This window comes from Cibotium barometz, chromosome 21 (assembly GCF_041138505.1).
Source record: "Cibotium barometz isolate CiBa-2024 chromosome 21, ASM4113850v1, whole genome shotgun sequence".
NCBI lineage: Eukaryota > Viridiplantae > Streptophyta > Polypodiopsida > Cyatheales > Cibotiaceae > Cibotium > Cibotium barometz.
This window is the reverse complement of record NC_141066.1, coordinates 9,802,438-9,817,495: the sequence shown is the minus strand read 5'-3', so window position 1 is coordinate 9,817,495 and position 15,058 is coordinate 9,802,438.

The window sequence follows — 15,058 nt, the reverse complement described above, 5'->3', positions numbered from 1 at the left end:
CATGATTGAGTATATGAGCATTTGTAAGAGCATGAGTCATGCTTAAAATCAGTTTTTAAGTGATCTCAACCATCTATTTGAGATTCAATCACTCTCCACATCACATTGTACTACACTCTTCATTTCTAGTCACTAGTAATGTGTGAGGGTACCCTTGGCATTGGAGGATATCCCAAGGGAGAGTATGTCATGAACTCTTTGTGCCGTGATTTCCTTGGAAAAGCGGTATGAAGGGGGATTAGGCACACAGTGTGAAGACTTGGCCTCAACCCTTGCCATCAGATTTCAAACTTTGGTAAGGGGTGAGAAGTGCTTGGCTTGGTGATCGGCAAGCATCAACACGCTTTATCGACAATCATCTTGTTGGTAATTGCATTTGGGGAAAAGCAATCGTACATGGTACAAGTTGGTAATAGCTCATTTCAAAGCTCATTGAAAAATTCTCAGGGGATGGGGATCCTATTCAACATGTAGAGATCTTTGAGTCCACATGCAAAACCTACAGGCTAATCAATGATGTAACAATGATTCATGCTTTCTCTTCACTGATCCTAGAAGGGAAAGCGCATCAATGGTTCCGAACCCTCAAACCCAAGGATAAGGTTAACTTCACACAACTCAAGAATGTGTTTGTGCCCAGCTTTGCCAGAAGTGGCGATAGATGGAGTCCTGTGGCATAGCTACACAACATCAAACAAAAGGAAATGGAGTCGATATGCGAGACTGTGTCTTGGCTAAAGCACTTAAATTCAAGGTGCAAACTACAGGAAAGGCTAACTAATGATCAGTTATTGCCTTGATTCCGAAGAGGAGTTATAGACCACAAGATGCATGATTATCTGGTATTAGCCCGTCCAGCTACTCTAGATGCATGTTGTAAACTCGCAATTGAATATGAAGATAATATTCTAGAATTGCCACAATCGAAAGATGTCAGAATATCTTCGATAGAGCAATGACTTTGTATGTTTTGAGTCACCCCAAGAGATTGGAACTTGGAGAGCAAGCAAGTCATAAATATGACTGTGGATGAACTTAGTAATGCAATACTAGAAAAATTGAAGGTAAAGGAGGGAAGAGAAACATCTGGACATGGGCATACTCATCTTTATCCCCGTAGAGAATTGGTGTGGTGCTCTATGTGCAGATTGAATCACACTACCACCGAATGTCCGTAGTTAAGAGCAAGGCCACTACTCTATTGTGCACACTGTGTAAAATTAGGAAATCATGACACCTCCATGTGCAGATATCCAAGGTTCCAAATAGTTGCATATCTGCTGCCGGCACCTAGAGCTCCATTGACCTCACCTGCACCACCTGTGCAAATCACTGTAGCTATAGGACAACCAAACTCTTCCTATTTACCTAGGGGGATGTTTTGAGTACAGAACACTTCACCTCTGCCCGCCACCTAATCTACCACCACAACCACCATAGGCTAAAATCAACTAAGTATTGATTGAAGAGCCATCAGAAGATATGGATATGGTGTGTGAAGTAGAACTCAATGGAGAGTACTATGAGGAAACTATGGAGATCACACCAGAATTCTATGTCCTACAGAATAACAAACAGTACCTGTGTTTCAAACCACAGTACAGTAGTGGAAGGGTAAGGACATAAACTCAAACATGAGGAGAGGACCGCTACAATGTTTTGGTTGTGGTGGACCGCATTAAGTCGGTGAGTGTCCAAACAAGAATGTGATTCATAGGCACCAACCCCAACAATTGACTGCTCCACCTAATGACATGCCAATACTTACTTGTACTAAATGTGGCATTGATCATTTGATCAAGGATTTTCCATACCGCGCAAGTGGTTTGACTTCTACTTCTAACCAGGCCACCATCCGGACCATTAGTATGCAGCCTAGAAATATCACGCCACACTCAATGTCCTGACATGAGCCCAGGCCCAATTGGGGGACAAGGGAAAGAACCCAGCAGCAGCAACAACAACCACTTCCAGAACTGGCTGGAGAAGGAGAGTGAAAAAAGTGGGTAAGGGTGACACCAGGGTCACAATCCAAGATGGATCTGAAGAAGATACGATCAACACACCGGATCCACCCAATCAAGAGAAGAAGGGGATCAAGTGGTCAAACAAAAAGAGCCTGACCTAGAGATGCAAGGGGAAAGACCATCAACCCCTAAAGGAGTTGGGGAATACCCAAATGCCGAAGAGGAGATAAGGAAGCTCGAAGATGCCAGGGCCTTAGTAGAAGAGTGCCAACAACGTCACAAAGCCAAGTTAAGGGCTAACCGGGTCAAGGATACAATGTATCCAAGAAACGAACCAATAAGGGAAAGAGAATTAGACGTACCTACTCTAATTCTAGAAGAGACGGAAGAGGGATCTCAAGGAAACACAATGTCAAGAATGTTTGAAGAAGATGCGCAGAATGAGTCCATCCATTCATTCCCTAGGGATGGATGGATACGAGACACACACAAGGAAGGAACCCTCAATTGCCAGAGAACCCAGAGACATAGGCAGCCTCGCAGTTGTACTATCCACTTTTGTGCAAATGCCATTGGGACAACTGCTACGCAGTTCACCAACATTATGGGCAGACATAAAGAAATGGGTCGAAGGCTACGAAGGCTAGCCGACACTACAGAGGATGTTATGTCACCTCTGGCAGAAAGAACCTTAAAACACACAAGGAAAGGAACAACCAGAGTCGTCAAGATACCGATTAATCCATTGGGGCATTATTAACGAAAGTGACGACACTAATGCTACAATCCCAATTCATCATAACGGGTACCAGGCACTGGCTAATGGCAAACAGAACATCTTCAAGGCCCATTGGGCTTTTAGATAATGTGAGACTCAAACTCTTTACATTTTGCTACCATCATACATTTGTAGTAATGGACTTTCTCTGCCAACCATACTCATGATGTAATATTGGGGAGACCCTTCATAAGGGAATCTAAATTGGTGCATGATTGGGCATTAGATCATGTGTATGTGTGTAGGGATTCACAATTTTTAAACATAAGTCTGAGAAGGTGGAGAGCACACCCCATGGAAGGGCAACTGTTCGGTGATGATTCGGTCACAACCGAGCAGACCACATTTGTACAAATATGCTAGCCCACGGTGGAAAATTCCAAAGAGGAAGAGGAAACGGAAATGTATGCATCACTTGCTCCTCCGGATTTCACTGAAAATTGGATGCATGTGCTAGCTACCATAGATGTGATGCAACCCTGAGAGGAACCCAATATGTGGAATCTGGAACTGTTCCCACTACCTCTCTGTATGATCAGTTGTTGGTAAACCATTGATGAGGAATCAGAAGAGGAGGTCTCTAGCGTAGAAGGGACTGGATCACAAGGCCGTACTAGAGCCTAATGCCTTAGAAGATGGCGAAAGCAAAAATGATATATTGCTCGACGAAATGCCTTACTATGAAGAAAACCCATGGATGCCTAGTGGGCTGAGATACCTCGAAGCCACTAAGTTACACGATGAGTTTTCTAAGGATTGGGGTGAGGAATTGAGTAAGATATCACTTGAAGGGAAACATAAGGAAGAAGTCATCCTTCAAGAATCAGAAACACCTAAGCTTATGAAAGCTGGGCGCCGAAAACGAAACAAAGCCTTGGCAGAAGCTGAGCGGGAGGGCAGGAAAGTTATGGCTAAAATAAAAAGTGAGAATAAGGATAAAACAGACTTACTTTCAGTACCATACCATTTCAAAACCTACACGGTTGACGAACGAAAGGTGGTCCAACTGACGGCAAAAAGCCTAGGACGATCCTGGATTTGTGCCAGCAATTATAATATCCAATGGCAGAAGAGGACAGCACTGTTGAACGAGGGAAACAATGTCATTTTCGTACCCTTATGGAGCCCAATAAACACAGGGAAGCAGGCAAAAATCAGCCCGTCTCACTGGGTACACAGCAATGGGTGCCTAAGTGTCAACTTGGAAACCAGCTCTACAAGGATAAGAAGGGCGTCAATAAGGAATCAACAAGAAAGGTTCAAAAGGGAGACAAGGGACAGAAATGGTCTTCACAAGTAAGCTTGCGGTACTCCAAACAAAACAACACTCCACAAAGCATTCGTAAGCAATGGGTCCGAAAGGACTTGCTAATGGCACAAGGTTACTACCAAGGCAATACAACAATATGGGTGCCGTAACTCCACCTAGTGGCCACCGTTGTGCAAACACCTCTGAATACAAAGGAAAGGGTATTAAAGGCATTCAGAATCAGCTCCCAACTAAAACCAATGCTAAGACTGCACAAACAATGGTGTGGAGGAAGAAGCCGACCCAATAAGATGGGTTAAATATAATCAAACCAATACATGTAACCACCTCGATCAAGGAGCTAAACAAGGATATAGAAAGGAGGAAAATGAAGGTGCAACAAATGGACACTGATACAAGCCCCAATCCACAAGACTCAATAGAAAAACTATTCAGTTGGGTGGAGGGAAGAATCAAGCACTCTCACACAGAGTTAAAACACCAGCACCTACCCACAGAAGTGCCAAAGTACCACCTTGGTTTCCATGGCAAAAAAGATGAATGTATCCATTAGTCGTCACAAAATGGATATAAGGTAAAATTGGGTATCATCCACTTCTTTGAATCCATGGTTGTGTGTCTGAGCATGAAGAGAAATATAGGGTATCAATCTTGCACACACATGATCCAAAAAGGTTCATGCCGTGAACTGATCCAAAATGCTTCACACCGTGAACCAGTACAAAACAATTCATGCCGTAAACTAGTCCAAAGTGCTTCATGCCGTGAAACAGTTACTTTTTCTGGACCAATCGTAGGAAGACACCTGGCATTCTTCATTAAGGCATCTACCCAGTCCGACAGCTGTGCCATAAATTCAAAATTCTTTCCTTTTTTCATCATTTTGCAATCGCAAGTCATCCTGTGCACAAATGTAGCAATCGAGCCTTCCTTGCATCGCCTTCCTCCTCACTTCTTCGAGTTCAATCAACACCTACATGTTGAGGTGGGAGCTTGGGCCTTTCTTTGTGTTTTCTTTTCTTTCATGTATTCCAACATTGATTGTAATCAATTGAATGCCTTGGAGACAAGCAATGTCTTTGCATTTCGAACAAATGTCTTTGATTGATGTCATCATCATTAATTGCCTCGTGATCATCCTTACACAAAACTCCGCTCTCTGCGGTCTAATCCAATAATGCATTAATCGAATTTACAAAAAATGAAACCTAAATACTTCACCTGCAATCTCACGGCTATGCCAAAAAACCTCCAACCTCACGGCTATGCCAAAAAACCTGCAACCTCACGGCTAGACCAAAAAACCTGCAAACTCTACATCCAAAACCTGTAAACTCACGGATTTCCATCTCATGAAAATTTCCAACTCACGGATTTCCATCTCATGGATTTCCAAATCCATCTCACGGAAATCCAACTCATGGATTTCCATCTCATAGAACTAACTCTCACGCGTTTACCTTGTTTCACGGGATTACCGATCACAACCTGCACTTTCACGGCTTTAACACCTGCACTTTCATAGTACTTAATTTGACCCTATTAATTGCTCACACCACTAACACACTTCCCATCACAATTACCCTTACCATTTTTTTTTAAAGAGAAAAAAGGCAACAAGGCGTGGCACATGCCCCACCAGTGTATGGACTGATCTTTTTTCCATGTACAGATGTCGACCTCAGACCCAAAAGCCGCAAAGACCCCTGCGGTGACACAAGCCAATGCGACGAGATCCGTGGTGAGCCAAAAGAAGAGACCAACACACGGGGCTCAAAGATGAACTACCTGGGTCCATACATCTAGGCTTTCCATGGTGCCATCATCAACAAAAAGATCCACACGGCACATGGAAAGGTGGCTTTGCAATACCACACAGCCCGAAGTGCCTCCAGATTCTGGAAGAGGCAGAAGTTAAAGACAAGCTTGAAAAGGTGGGCCTCAAGAGGATGGCACAAGTTCTCCCCCAAAACATAGACACAGAACTTTGTGCAGAATATATAAAGACGTACAACAAAGCCACCAAGAGGGGGATAGTGACAAAAGCAGATGGCACCACAAAGCAAGTACTGATCATCGCAGAAGAGTTAATACGTGAGGCCCTGCAACTCCCACCACCAGTCAAGATACATACACATGCCTTTGACAAAATGCCCCTAGATACCATGTTGAAGAAGAGCTCCTACAACTCTAATGGAGCTGAATACGAGAACATCAAGGATGAAGTCACAAAAAAGGCATGCAGGGCTATGTCACTAATCATGCAAGTGAATCCAGTGGATAGGTACAACAGGGTGCCACTGAACCGCATAGCAAAGGTGCATGAAGAAAAGAAGGATTGGGCATATTACATACACAGGGAGATGGAGAATTACCTTAAGGCCCATTAGTCAAAGATTTGGAACCTGTACCTAATGACATAAGTACTGAACCATGTGGCTCGAAGGCCTCTCCCGGAACTAGAACCAGAAGAGCGAATGCAATTGGCACTCCTCATAGAGCAACCAGCGCGCTGACTACTGCAAAAATGCAAGGACAAGTTGTACTCATGGAAACTAAAGTGATAATGAAGGAGATCAAGAGAGGAAGGAAAAAGAAGATTGAAAGAAAAATGAGAGGCTTCATACCAGATGTGGCTGAAGAAACTCACAGATTAAGGCTAAACTCGCACAGGAAATCAAGTCGTACCAAGAAGTACTAGGGCAGTAAGAAGCCAGTGTAAGCAAGGTCACACAAGAAGAGAGGACGAAAGCACAGCATATGACTCCTCCTCAAAGCCCAGCTCAATTAATCTTCAAAAACCTGTCTCCCTTGAAGAATTCTACTATGTCAAACACACCTACAGAGTTGCAACCAGATCTTGAAGCAAAAGCGCCAGTGGAAGAACCCCAAGAACTTGAAGAAGCTACATCACTCCCGGTGTGCAAGTCACAGAAGAAGCTCCATTGGATACAGGCAAAAGGCCAAAGGCTGAAGATAGACCCAGTCCAAGCAAAGGAGGCGTCTAGAGGACGAGGAGGTGATACCAGAGACTTCATTCCTACACAATCTGGATTATGAAAAATTCTTTCAGGAAACTGTGTGAAAGGACTGAATGAGCTACTGAATCTGCCACATGCAAGACTGGAAGGGGCAACGACCACAAGTGCTTCACTGTGGTGGGAGCAGGAACAACGAGTATGGCGATGCCATCTCCTCACGACCCATATGCTTCATGATCGCAATGCCACACTCTCGAAGCAAGTTCAAGAGAGGCAAACAACCAAGTGTAGACCTTGCAAGAACACCTAACAGTGGGCAGAGGCCACCCATAGGGATGTGATCCTAAAGAGTTTAAAGGCAACCCAGGAGCAAGAAGTCGGGTACCAAGCGCTGAGAAAAATAATAATTTGGTTCTCAGCCAAACTATTGTGCAAAGAATTAAAGAGAATATGGATTTGAAAGTGCAGCTGCCTGCAGGCTAAAGAACAACTTCAGAAGGAAGTCACCCATAACCAAGAGCAAGAAGCTACCCATGCCCAGCAGGTACAGGAGCTTAAGCATTGTTTCCTAGCCAAGGAAGAAGAGCTACAAGGCCAGATCCAAGCACTATCCTTAACTCTGAAGGAAGCAAAAAACAGAGTGACCCACTTGCAACAACAAGGCAAATGCGGAGAAGATTTGAGCGCTTAATGACACCATCAGTACCAATCAAGCTGAGATACAAAGAATGATGATTACACACCAAGAGGAAATGGCGCAAGTCACCCAACAGCTACAAGAAGATAATCAACAATTGGCTATAGAAAGACTTCAAAGGATCACTCAGGCTCAGGGAAGAGAGGCTACCGTGCCAGACAAGCGCAAGAAGAAGCAACAATATGCTTTGAGAAGCTGGATGCTGCCAAGATGATCAGAGAAACAGCAATTTCAAACCTCCTCAGCACTAAGGACTCCCGTATCCAAGAATTGGAACGTCAACTAGCCATCCAAGAACGAAGTCAACGACAAGAACCTACAAATGAAATGCGCCTATTCCTTGAGCGAGCCTCGAAGATAGGTCAGTTGTTGCCAGTAACTCCTCGGGCCCCTCCTCAAACTCTTTCTCTTTTTGTCTACACTAACCCTCTCATTGCTTCAATATGATATAAACCTATCTGAGAACTTAAGCCTAGGAGAACTAACACTCATTAAGCAAAATACCGAACGTGATGCTGATCCCACTATCATTATGGGTATTTTTCAAGGGGATGTAGTATTAACTAATCCTCAGGATATTTACTTTTATCCCTTGCACCCAATTGTGCTATAAATCTTCGTAATTAGTGTCAGGTACTCTAGAACTCTGAAATCCTAGACAACAGCGTCAAAAAATTAGACATATTTGTTCCAGATGATATTCCTAACACACCGGCCAACTATGAGGTTGTAGCCCAGAGTTATCAATGGATAATAAGCCATGGATGGCTAGAGGTATACAATACTCATCAGCACTTAAACCTATGTGAATCCTCCTTATCTCATCCTTTTGGTATTCTAAAACTATACCATAATATCTACAAACATTTAGAATCCATGTTAACCAACGTCCTTTACACTTTTAATAAAACACATATTGAATATCCTAACATAAGTCCTAAGGATATAACTAAGCTTCAAGACTTTATGAAGCTACACAAACCTAGCCACCCACCACCAAGCTTAGGCCATGGTCAGGAAGAGACATCAAGTTCATCATCCGACCCTACTTACCCCGTGTATTCTAATGTAGCCCAATAAATTACTTAATCCGTATCCTAATGCTCCGCCTGCTGACAAGTCTCAAGCAGACTACATTTTTTCTACTCTCCCTTCTCAACCTTTAGAATTTCCCACTAACACTCTCGCCCCGAGGAGGTACCGGCACTAATCCGTCTCCCCCACGGTATGTCATACTCTCCCACAAGACACCATTGAATCTTTTACTGATGATACTATTCTAGAGTCCTTGTCTAGTGCAGAGTATGAAGGATTCATAAGAGCTGGCAATCCACTGCTAAAGCCAAAACTGATGTTCAAGGTGCTAATGCAAATAACACCATTTGAAACAACTCGACAGATTTTACCAGAGGCATACTCGTATGTCACACCAACAAAGCAACCTTATGTACCATACCCTCTCCGAGCACCTCACCCAAAATTAGAAGAACTACTACCTTTGGCTGGAGAGGGCACCTTATGTGGTCCCTAACATGGCAAGGCACACCAAGTTAGCAAATCCACAATTGGCTGACCTGTTGGAAATCAGAATCATGACATTTATGATCAGTTATTGCTTCTGTAGGTGGAGGAAGGCTCACCCAATCCACATTAGAGGGGGGTATACAACAATTATCACATATGATGCAAACCCCAAGCTGGAAGATTTTGGCATACAGCTAAACTGGAGAAAGGAGCTCCTCACAATCCCAGAATACAGCCATGAATATATGTGTGCGCCACCAACTCAATGAGTTGATCCCTTGTACATGCCACTAAAGAGAAGATGGACACGTTTGGAGTTCCAAGAGGCCAAGCAGCGGGATTCACATTTCTGTTATAACTTCCACATTTTCATGCCAACCACATTTACAAACATAAAAGAACAAAGGAAGCAGATGCTAAATTGGATACAGGTATGGCGCCGTATCCCGAACTCGATAATAGTGGCCAGCGTTCAATTCTCAAAGTTGTTCGTGGTCCTGATCGATCGACCCAAGGAACGGTATGATGAGTATAATGCTCGATAGCTGCTATTTGACATGAATTAAGGACCCTCTGACAGAGGCATGATGTTGTATTATCATTGCCTAAGGTGTCTTCCTGCCTATATGCATCTCGCATTCGAGTACATGGTCGACACCGGGTTCTAGAGATCACACTCGGCATTCTAACGAACCCTAAAAAAGCTTCAATCACGCCATAACTTCTACCGTCTCACAAGTTTAGCGACCAGGTCTTTCGACCTCGGTAAAAACAGGTTCTGAGAGAGAACAAAACATACATCAGGTAGGGGGGATGTTAATCCCATTTTGGATTAACAAGTATGCTCCTCCATTTGAGGACATTAATAAGTGTCATGCAAATGCACTATAAAAGTTGTACATTATGAGATATTGGCCACCCAAGGCCTTAGTTAAGTAAGTTTTGGGTGTCCAAGTGTGAATAAGGACCAATTGTATATAAGGCATTAACTAAAGCCTTCAAGAAACAAGTCCCCCCATAGCACGACAAGAGCGCACAACGCTCAAAAGAAATTAAAGCTTGTTTTAATCAAAGCTTTAATCAAGGCTTTATAATAAACTTTTTTTAATTTTTAAAAATACCCCATAAAATTTAAGCTTTTGTTTCATAAGCTTTAATCAAAGATTTTTACAAGAAGCTTGTCTTCTTTTACAAACAGTGCGCAGCGCTAATGAAAAAAAAAATCGTTGCTTTTCCATCATCACCGAATGGAAGGGAATAGAGAGGGAAAATTTCTCGCTGCCCGCTGGCCCGGCCGAATTGGTGGGAAGAAAGGGAATTTAGCCAATTTAATTCTTCAATTACTTACTGTGAGAGAAGAAAAGCTATTTGATTTTTAAATCATAAATTGACTTGAAAGGCTCTCAGATCCGTCCATGATCGAAATCAGACACTTCCACTGGCTTAGCAATCTTGCTATGGCTCTCTATGCTCCTTCCCTTGTTCATTCGATTCATACAGACGGATTATGAAGAGGATTAGTGAGATTAAAGATGGTTTTGTGGTTTTCACAAACCCACTAATAGTTTTTCACCTTGCTTTACCCTTTGGGCAAAAGATTGATAGGAATTTGTTGTCCAACTGTTAAAAACAAGCCTTCTTTCAATCACACATAATCATAAACGTATTCTTCCTCAAATTAAATTAAAAAATCACCAAAATCACTTGAAAAATCACCAAGATCACATGTGCCTTTGTCTCTTTCACCTCTTTGTCCACAAGTCCTTGATCGGCTTTAAGAAGCTTGAATTAATCCAAAGCTCTAATGCCACTACCACGGATCCTTGTTGTACTTCTTGAAGAAATAATTAAAAACTCACAAATATAACAAAGATTAAAACAAAGACTTGAATCAAATATATCAAAGAGCATAGCATAGCATAAGACAAGAGAAGTAGAACAACATCACCATCAAGACAAGATTGGGTGTAATCTCCCTCCCCATGCATGTAGCTCCACTTCCACAACATGAGTATTTAGATAATTATATTCATAAAAATAGCCCAAGGAGCTAATAATAGTTGTGCATACAAATTCGGCTTGCTTTTCCCACTTTTGGGTATTGCTTTACATATTATCAACCATATGAAAGTTCCTAAGGTTTGTACATATAAAAAGCCTTTGCCCAAATATAAATGCTATTGGACCATTATACATGAAATAACTTTGTGCACACTCGCACATATATAATAACCTTGTGTACATTCGAACATTCCATTAAGCCGATTCCTGCACACATTAAATCAAGTATATTTTTCTACGATTATTAAGTCATCAAAAATATGATAAAATATATATACCGGTAACAGATGGAGCTTAATGCTCATGTTTTCAAAGTTGATTCCACTCCTATTCATAATTGTTAAGCTATTCCTTGGCTTAAAGCAATGAAATCTAAGCCTCTTAGGCTCCAACTTCATGAAAAATTCAAGTGAAATCAGGGTTTTTCTTTTTTAATAGATGAAAATAGAATGACCTAATACAAATAAAATTTGAATCAAATCAAACATAATAACTAAACGCATCTAATGACTCCAAAATGTACATTTTCTGGAGTGTGACCTCCGAATCAATATCGAGCAATATTGGTGATCCCAATAGCTTGGAATGGATGGATGGAGAGAGCTAAACCCTAGAGTGTGTACATTTTTTGAAGTGTGACCTCCGAATCAATATCGAGCAATATTAGTGATCCCAATAGCTTGGAATGGATGGATGGAGAGAGCTAAACCCTAGAGCAATGCCAAATATGTTTAAGATCTTACCTTAGCCTTGCCGAAGCATGTGTCATTGGGCCTTGCCTTAGAGCTACAAACTGCAACCTCCCTATGTGGGTACACTAGCTCGTCCATTGCATCCTTACTGTGTTGCCACACTTGAATGTGCTCCTTTTCCAAAAGGATGAAGGGAGACCTCTCTATGCCTAGATGGAAGCAACAAGAGATGGTCCTTTCACAATGGCTCGCTCTCACAAAAGGCGGGGGATGGAAGGGAACCTAATGCAAGCAGAAAACCCACAACTAATCCTATGTAGCAAGCATCCATAAAACATGCAAGATTCAATAGTATACACGCAAAACAAGAAGAGGGAAGAGGTGATCTCATAAGTATTCTATTACAAGGGAATGATTGTGTATTTCTTGTTGTAAAAAATGACATATATAATTGACTAGTTTTCAAACTAGGTTGGCCAAACTAAAAAATGGACCGGCCTTTATTACTAGCCTTAAGAAACTATGTAATCAAACTCCATAGACTTTCCCTATTTGGCATTAAGCACATGCTAAGGCCGTTATATGTTCCAACATCATAAAAGATAATTTCCCGTTCGAGTGGGTAAGATGGCAAAGAACCTTATGATATGACGTATGGTGGGTGGGTGAAACCATGGTAACCTATGGAGTGACTAACATGTGGTGATTAAACTCCTTCTTGTTTGCCACATTACCATAGGTTTGTGGTCCCTAATAGCCAGATCTTGGGATTTCTCTTTTCAAGTGTGTGTATATGTAGAATCTATCCAATTGTGCTTTCAAGGGGTTTTCTTGTTGCTTGTGTGAAGGTTTTGTTTATTACCTTTGGTTTTATTAAGTTTTTCATATGTGAAGGTTTTGTTTTGTGCTTTCAAGGGGTTTTCTTGTTGCTTATGTGAAGGCTTGTTTATTGCCTTTGGTTTTATCAAATTTTTCTTGAGAATGAGCACATTCTATCAAACTCATTCATGGCCTCTAATCATTATATACTTACCAATATGTCTTTTTAATTTCAAACAAAATTCCATTCTCTATCTCATCCATGCAACTCCTCCCAAACTAGTTGTCGCTCATGCTCTTCATTAGGAGCATACATATTGTAACAAGCTCATGTTTAATAAAAGTACATGTAATCTAGATCCATCCCATTAGCATTAATCATTTTATTCCCTTGCTAGTGATCACAACAAGTCACTGTGTAATCAAATAATTATCCCTCATTTATTATCATTTCCTCCTTCTCAACGCCACTTACCAAGGTGCACAAAGGCATTCTGTTCTAAATTGGTGTATGTGATGTAGGGTCCTTATATTAGTGTTATAGCCCTTACTTTTGCTTTCTTTTCATTTCTTACCACCTTATTATTTATTGACAATCTTGTTTTCCACCACTTCACTTTTACTTTCTTGTTCATTTCTTACCACCTAATTATTGATAATCTTGTTTTCCTCCACTTTCTATTCATGAGGTTTTTTTTCTTTCCTAGGGCTTCATAATTTTTTTTGTGTGGGCAATATTCAGCTAAGTGTTTGAGTCCCCCGTTGTAGAAATAGGATTTTATTGTGAAGCACCCTAACTTTTCATAAGTTCTTATAAAGCATGCTAGTTATAAATGTTTTGTTTCGATTTTAAATTGTAACAATCACTCTTTCTTTTTATATATTTACCATTAAACAAGCCCCATAGCTTGGTCTGGCTCTAAACCCCACAATTGCAAAGTCATCCTTTATCTCTTCCTCCTCCTTGAGCATAGTTCCAATGGCAGGAAACAGCTCTTCTAGTGCCAATTCTTGTGAACAGAACAAGCCCCCCCCCCCCCCCCCAAACATCTCTATCTAGTCTCATCCAACGCCCCCCCCCCCCCCCCCCCCCCCAAACATCTCTATCTAGTCTCATCCAACTTTGTTTGTTTGGTATGTTGTACCATGCATCATGCCCTCACAATACTCCCATGTGCTCTAACAATTCTATTACAATTTTCTCTCACCTATTCAAATCCATTTCACTAGGATTTCAATACGCTTATCTTTTATATCACTCAAATGCCATCTTCTTTCGTTGGAAGTTTAGGTTCCAACTCCATAAAGAAACCATAAAGAAACAAGGCTCCTTTAGATGTTACATCTTAAAACCTATCAATGTAGACGCCCCCATATTTTAATTCACCTAAAACCTATTAATACACTCATCTTTTATATCACTCAAATGTCATCTTCTTTCATTGTAAGTTTATGCTCCAAGTCCATAAAGACCAAGGCTCCTTTTAGATGCTACATCTTAACATTAACATCAAAACCTAACTCTGTAGCCCCCATTTTTTAATTCACTTAAAACCTATCAATACAACCCCCAATGTTTAGATCACTTTTTTTCAATCGATGGCTGTAGCCCCCATCTTAAAACCTTTCAATGTAGCCCCCAACTTTTAGATCACTTTTATTCAACCAATAAATGGCACCCATTTTCCTCTCCCTCTTGTGTACATGCATCCCTCTGACCAAATTTATGATGCATTCTCATCCCTCTTGTGTACATGCATCCCTCTGACCAAATTTATGATGCATTCTCATCGCAATGCCCATGCACTTAGATATTACCAAGGATAGTAATGTATAAGGAATCAACCTTCTTAGAGCTCAAATTTATGATATGCATTCTCATCGTAATGCCCATGCACTTAGATATTACCAAGGATAGCATTGTGTAAGGAATCAACGTTCTTAGAGCTTAAATCTCCAAGTGAGCATGGTATCTTACCATCTTACTCTTGATCACTATTTTTATCAGTCCAAGTGTTGCACATTATTGTCTAAGCATTTCTTCCTCTACAATCACTTTCGTGTGATGCTTGATTGATTCTTTAACTAGACTAGTATTGACATTATGCTCTACTTGTTTCTATTTTCATGAGATCCCAAAACCCAAACTTTGAACCCAAATACTTTCCCTCAATCCTTGAACCCAAAAACTTTTCCTCAATCCTTGAACCTTGAAGCCTAGACATTGCAAATCCTAGACTTGAACTCTAGATTTGAATATTAAAGCATA